Source organism: Aythya ferina (genome assembly GCF_964211825.1).
Source record: "Aythya ferina genome assembly, chromosome: 4".
Classification (NCBI taxonomy): domain Eukaryota; kingdom Metazoa; phylum Chordata; class Aves; order Anseriformes; family Anatidae; genus Aythya; species Aythya ferina.
The window spans coordinates 77,394,946-77,402,094 of record NC_140300.1 but is presented as its reverse complement, the minus strand read 5'-3'; the positions used below and the strand labels follow the sequence as shown (position 1 = coordinate 77,402,094).

The window sequence follows — 7,149 nt, the reverse complement described above, 5'->3', positions numbered from 1 at the left end:
TCATCTTCGTTCGGATCTTCACACACACAGTTACGGGCAAAATATAGTGCTGCAGCTGGCAAGAGAGCTGAAAAAAAGAATCAGAAACGTTGCTTACCTTTATTCAGGTTCAAGATGCCATTAGTTCCGACCTGACTCAAACAGCAGCCACCAAATGGTGGGGGTGCCTCTCCTAGATCAAACCAGAAATCAGGAACCAAAGCCCTCCCGGACGAGCGCCCACTTGTAATAAATGACTGGGTCCCAAATAGGATTGCAATTGAAATTTACAATTTATTAAATGAATAGAGGTAAGCAAGCAGCGCTGGGTGCGCCAGGAGTCTCTGCTCCACCAAGACGCACACAAGTTACATCAGGCGGCTGGTTTTTATGCTGCTAGGCTAATACATATTCATTACTACTTCTACAAAAGGCAGGGTTATTCTAATTAGTTCCCAGAATCCAAACCCTCCCACTGGTGCAGGCGTTATCAGTCTCCGGTGGTCCCTCTGGGGGCCGCTCGTACTGAAGGCTCGTAGTCTTCCTCCCAGGCTTTTCTCTTGTCCATCTCCTTTGTCCATCTTGGCTGGATGGCAGACACTTGCATAGTGTCCCATGCAACAGTTGTAATAGTTAGCAGTTATTCTGAAACCCCTTTGTTCTCTTATCCCCTATTGACCCGAATTGCTGGACCATTCCTTTGCAAGATTCAAGAACTATATATATTAACCACTCTGGTTTTCTCAGACTTTTCATCATATCATGCGGCCCTAGCATTGTTCCATATTGACACGAATCAGATGAACTCATTTCACACTGTTAAGCTGTCTTATCACTGCAAGCATATCTCAATACCACCTTCCTTCCCTCTACAGGATGTAACTGCGCAAAAACAACATTTTTATTCCCACAACCTTGATCCCCTTACCCTGAAATCCTTATTCCCCTTAAACCTAACAACTCTAACCACAACCCTAACCCTTATTATCAACCCCCTAACGCTAATGACACTGACCTTAATCCAAACCCCAAACTGCCCCTAACCCCAGACAACCAACAACGAAACACACACACACAAAGATGGAAACTACAAAAAAGGCAAAACCCACGATACAGGCCCCAAATCACAAATACGCAACCAAAATGCTACAGAAAAGCCCCAGATGCAGGCCCCAAATGCTACTGCTAGGCCTCAAAAGCTCAAGATGCATCCCAAAGCAAAAATGCAGGCCCCAAACGTTACAGAAAAGCCCCCAAACCCAGGCTGCACAAGTCTACAAGCAGGCCCCAAACTGCCAACAGAAGCAGGCACCAACCACACCCAGATGCAGACCCCAACTGCCCACAAGCAGCTCCTACCCCACCACCCCCTCCCAAGAACTGGACTCCACCCAGACACTGGCCCAAGACCCGGACCCGACCCCCGCCAACCTCCCTACCCTCCCCCCGACACAGGTGTACAAGCAGCTCACAACCCGCCCCTTCAGAGACCGGTCCCACTCCCCCCACCCCCCCCAAGACACGGGATGCAGAGGTGTACAACCAACTCCCAACTCCCTCCCCCTCAAAGGGAGGCCCCAAAGACCCCCAAATGGAGGCTCCTAGAGTGAACAAACAGCTCCCAACTTCCCCAGGCACAGGCCCACCCCCCCCCCCCCCCCAAACACAGGCCACAGAGGTGTATAAACAGCCCAGACCCCCCTCCAAGACCATGGCCCCTATAGTGTACAAGCAGCTCCCAACCACCCACAGATGCAGGCCCCAACCCTTCTCAAAAGGGAGGCACCTAGAATGCATGAGCAACTCCCAACCAGCCTAAACATAGGTCCAAAAGTGCACAAGCAGCTCCCAACCCCCCTCAAATACAGACCCCAAAAGTGTACAAGTAGCTCCCCCCCAGAGACAGGACCCAAAGGTGTACAACCAGTTCCCAACACCCCTGAGACACAGGCCCCAACCGCCCCCCCAGACACAGCGACCCAAATTCTACAAGCAGCTCCAAACCCCTGCCAGGCAGGCCCCCTACCCTATACAAGCAGCTCCCAATCCTCCCCCCCCCCCCCGAGGGAGGCCCCCAAGGCCCCCACAAACACAGGCCCCTACAGTGTACAGGCAGCTCCCAGCCACCCCCAGATGCTGGCCCCAAAGTTGTACAAACAGCTCCCAGCCACCCTGCAGAAACAGATTCCTACATTGTACAAGCAGTTCCCAGCCCGCTAGACACAGGCCCTGACCCCCCACACATGCAGGCCCCAAAGGTGTACAAGCAGCTCCCACCCCTCCCCCAGACGCAGGTCCCAAGCCCCCCCCCCCAAACACAGGCCCCTACAACCAGCACCCAACCCCCTACCCCCGATGCCAGGCCCAAAGGTGTAGAAGCAGCTCCAAACCTCCTCCCTCAACCCAGGCTCCAACAGTGTACAAGCACCTCCCAACCAACCCTCCCCTTCCCCCCCCCCCCCGCCCCCCGACACAGGCTCCAAAGGAATACAAAGAGCTCCCACCCCTCCCCCAGATGCTGGTCTCAACCCCCCCCCCGCCCCCAGAAGCAGGCCCCAAAGGTGTAGAGTCAGCTCCCAACCCCCTCAATGCCGGCCCCAAGGGTCTACAAGCAGCTCCCCCCTTGCCCCCAGATACCGGCCCCCAGACACAGACCCCAAAAGCCTAATCACAGGCCCTGAACTCTAGAGGCAGGCTCCAAAACCCAGGACAAAGCCCCAGTGGTTCGAGACAGGGCCCAAATCCCAGACACAGGCCCCAAACGCTAAACATATGCCAAAAAAAGTATTAGTGCTGGTGCCAAATGTTACAGACAGGCCCAAAAGCCCGAGATGCTCAAGGCTGAGACGTAACTTGGCTTTCTGAATTACTGGAAAGCAGCTTTCATTCTCAGATAATTGTGTGCAGGCTAGATAGGATGGGGCTTCAGGCACCTCTTCACCTGAGGAAACACTGGTAATTTGCTCCCTTTCTTCTGGTCTCTGGTCTTTGATTTTGTCTGACCCATCTAGGAATTTTACTATGGCAATTCCCATAGCCCTTGGTTACCTTAGTAAGAGTGTCTTGCAGGGGGTCGAGGACCTATCACACACCCACAAATCCTATAGGAATCCCTTCGGTCCTTCACCGGCCAAGTCCCTCACGGGAGATTGGAACCGCGGTTAGAAGACCTCCACAATCGCTTCAGAACTAAGTTCCATCTCAGTCACACTCTTACACACACAGGCAACCGAACCCCACCCAACCGAACGGTATGCGCTTTAAATGCTTACGACTCCGTCATCTTCGTTCGGATCTTCACACACACAATTATGGGCAAAATATAGTGCTGCAGCTGGCAAGGGAGCTGAAAAAAAGAATCAGAAACTTTGCTTACCTTTATTCAGGTTCAAGATGCCATTAGTTCCGACCTGACTCAAACAGCAGCCACCAAATGGTGGGGGTGCCTCTCCTAGATCAAACCAGAAATCAGGAACCAAAGCCCTCCCGGACGAGAGCCCACTTGTAATAAATGACTGGGTCCCAAATAGGATTGCAATTGAAATTTACAATTTATTAAATGAATAGAGGTAAGCAAGCAGCGCTGGGTGCGCCAGGAGTCTCTGCTCCACCAAGACACACACAAGTTACATTAGGCGGCTGGTTTTTATGCTGCTAGGCTAATACATATTCATTACTACTTCTACAAAAGGCAGGGTTATTCTAATTAGTTCCCAGAATCCAAACCCTCCCACTGGTGCAGGCGTTATCAGTCTCCGGTGGTCCCTCTGGGGGCCGCTCGTACTGAAGGCTCGTAGTATTCCTCCCAGGCTTTTCTCTTGTCCATCTCCTTTGTCCATCTTGGCTGGATGGCAGACACTTGCATAGTGTCCCATGCAACAGTTGTAATAGTTAGCAGTTATTCTGAAACCCCTTTGTTCTCTTATCCTCTATTGACCCGAATTGCTGGACCATTCCTTTGCAAGATTCAAGAACTATATATATTAACCACTCTGGTTTTCTCAGACTTTTCATCATATCATGCGGCCCTAGCATTGTTCCATATTGACACGAATCAGATGAACTCATTTCACACTGTTAAGCTGTCTTATCACTGCAAGCATATCTCAATACCACCTTCCTTCCCTCTACAGGATGTAACTGCGCAAAAACAACATTTTTATTCCCACAACCTTGATCCCCTTACCCTGAAATCCTTATTCCCCTTAAACCTAACAACTCTAACCACAACCCTAACCCTTATTATCAACCCCCTAACGCTAATGACACTGACTTTAATCCAAACCCCAACCTGCCCCTAACCCCAGACAACCAACAACGAAACACACACACACAAAGATGGAAACTACAAAAAAGGCAAAACCCACGATACAGGCCCCAAATCACAAATACGCAACCAAAATGCTACAGAAAAGCCCCAGATGCAGGCCCCAAATGCTACTGCTAGGCCTCAAAAGCTCAAGATGCATCCCAAAGCAAAAATGCAGGCCCCAAACGTTACAGAAAAGCCCCCAAACCCAGGCTGCACAAGTCTACAAGCAGGCCCCAAACTGCCAACAGAAGCAGGCACCAACCACACCCAGATGCAGACCCCAACTGCCCACAAGCAGCTCCTACCCCACCACCCCCTCCCAAGAACTGGACTCCACCCAGACACTGGCCCAAGACCCGGGCCCGCCCCCCGCCATCCCCCCTACCCTCCCCCCCGACACAGGTGTACAAGCAGCTCACAACCCGCCCCTTCAGAGACCGGTCCCACTCCCCCCCCCCTCCCCAAGACATGGGATGCGGAGGTGTACAACCAACTCCCAACTCCCTCCCCCTCAAAGGGAGGCCCCAAAGACCCCCAAATGGAGGCTCCTAGAGTGAACAAGCACCTCCCAACTCCCCCAGGCACAGGCCCACCCCCCCCCCCAAACACAGGCCACAGAGGTGTATAAACAGCCCAGACCCCCCTCCAAGACCATGGCCCCTATAGTGTACAAGCAGCTCCCAACCACCCACAGATGCAGGCCCCAACCCTTCTCAAAAGGGAGGCACCTAGAATGCATGAGCAACTCCCAACCCCCCTCAAATAAAGACCCCAAAAGTGTACAAGTAGCTCCCCCCCAGAGACAGGACCCAAAGGTGTACAACCAGTTCCCAACACCCCTGAGACACAGGCCCCAACCCCCTCCCCAGACACAGGGACCCAAATTCTACAAGCAGCTCCCAACCCCTCCAGGCAGGCCCCCTACCCTATACAAGCAGCTCCCAATCCTCCCCCCCCCCCCCGAGGGAGGCCCCCAAGGCCCCCACAAACACAGGCCCCTACAGTGTACAGGCAGCTCCCAGCCACCCCCAGATGCTGGCCCCAAAGTTGTACAAACAGCTCCCAGCCACCCTGCAGAAACAGATTCCTACATTGTACAAGCAGTTCCCAGCCCGCTAGACACAGGCCCTGACCCCCCACACATGCAGGCCCCAAAGGTGTACAAGCAGCTCCCACCCCTCCCCCAGACGCAGGTCCCAAGCCCCCCCCCCCAAACACAGGCCCCTACAACCAGCACCCAACCCCCTACCCCCGATGCCAGGCCCAAAGGTGTAGAAGCAGCTCCAAACCTCCTCCCTCAACCCAGGCTCCAACAGTGTACAAGCACCTCCCAACCAACCCTCCCCTTCCCCCTCCCCCCAGCCCCCCGACACAGGCTCCAAAGGAATACAAAGAGCTCCCACCCCTCCCCCAGATGCTGGTCTCAACCCCCCCCCCGCCCCCAGAAGCAGGCCCCAAAGGTGTAGAGTCAGCTCCCAACCCCCTCAATGCCGGCCCCAAGGGTCTACAAGCAGCTCCCCCCTTGCCCCCAGATACCGGCCCCCAGACACAGACCCCAAAAGCCTAATCACAGGCCCTGAACTCTAGAGGCAGGCTCCAAAACCCAGGACAAAGCCCCAGTGGTTCGAGACAGGGCCCAAATCCCAGACACAGGCCCCAAACGCTAAACATATGCCAAAAAAAGTATTAGTGCTGGTGCCAAATGTTACAGACAGGCCCAAAAGCCCGAGATGCTCAAGGCTGAGACGTAACTTGGCTTTCTGAATTACTGGAAAACAGCTTTCATTCTCAGATAATTGTGTGCAGGCTAGATAGGATGGGGCTTCAGGCACCTCTTCACCTGAGAAAACACACTGCCATCAGGCACCGCTGTGCCAGACAAGCTTGTTCTGCTAGAACACCCTACTCAGATGCACTGTGGCATTCAAGTGAACTGCTTTCATGCAAATATAACGACTGATGTTACAACCCACCTTGCCTGTGGCACCTGATGAACAGAAGAGTAAGCCACCGCAGCGCTTCAAAACCATCCCTGCACGTGCCGCTCCTTGTCGCTCTCTGGCCTTATCTCATATCCTTATCCACTTCTGTGGAGAGCCTGCCACGGCACCTGCAAAGCAAGACGGACACCTTTCATAGTCACCTTGTGCTACTTGGTCGTTCTGCTCCAACCCAGCTCATGACCAGCCCCTCTTCTTACACAGCTCTTCAGAGTGCAGTTTGCTCCTTTGAGCCTGTGCGAGACACCTGTGAAAGAAAAAGAAACGCATAGGCCGATGCAGCATCCAAAGACACAGCACAACTAGGTAAGTTACTCTCATCTGCTCCCTTACCTCTGCCGCTTACCAGCCTCCGAGGCAGATGCTTCAATCTACCCTCTTCAAACAGCTACAGCACCTCTAAAAGACAGAGGGGATGCTTAGAGGAACAGTGAGACCTACAACACAACAACTGCTACATCTGTTCCTCACTCACCTTGCCAGAGGCAGCTCTGCGTGTGACGTCCCAGGTTGTACACTGCGTTACCTAACCCTTACCGTAACCCTTACCCTAACCCTTCTCACCCTTACCATTACCCAAATCCTTACCTTTACTTTTTCCTTACCCTTACTCTTTCCTTTAACCATAACCTTACCCTTACCCTATACCTTACTCCAACCCTTCCCCTTACCTTCCCCTTCCCCTTCCCCTTCCCCTTAACCTAACCCTAAAGCTGAAAGCTTACCGTAAACCTTACCCTTTCTGCTACACTTACCCTTAGCCTAAATCTAAACCTTACACTTACCCTTAGCCTAACCCTCACCCTTACCATTACCCATACCCTTATTCTTACTCTTATCCTAACCCTTACCTTTACA

At 52.9% G+C, this 7,149-nt stretch overlaps 1 long non-coding RNA gene across 2 annotated transcripts in view; it reads right to left on the bottom strand.

Moving 5' to 3' along the window:
* LOC311436320 overlaps nt 1–6,540 on the bottom strand; it is a 262,812-nt gene extending 256,272 nt beyond the window's left edge. Inside the window, exons 1-3 of one of the 2 annotated variants that reach the window (XR_014692757.1) lie at nt 6,492–6,540; nt 6,265–6,401; nt 294–579 (exon numbers count right to left, since the gene is read on the bottom strand). This is a non-coding gene — a long non-coding RNA (uncharacterized lncRNA). Of the gene's footprint in view, nt 1–293; nt 580–6,264; nt 6,402–6,491 lie in introns of those variants that run through there. The other variant, XR_014692756.1, reaches the window with a different exon arrangement.
* Nucleotides 6,541–7,149: the final 609 nt, after the last annotated feature.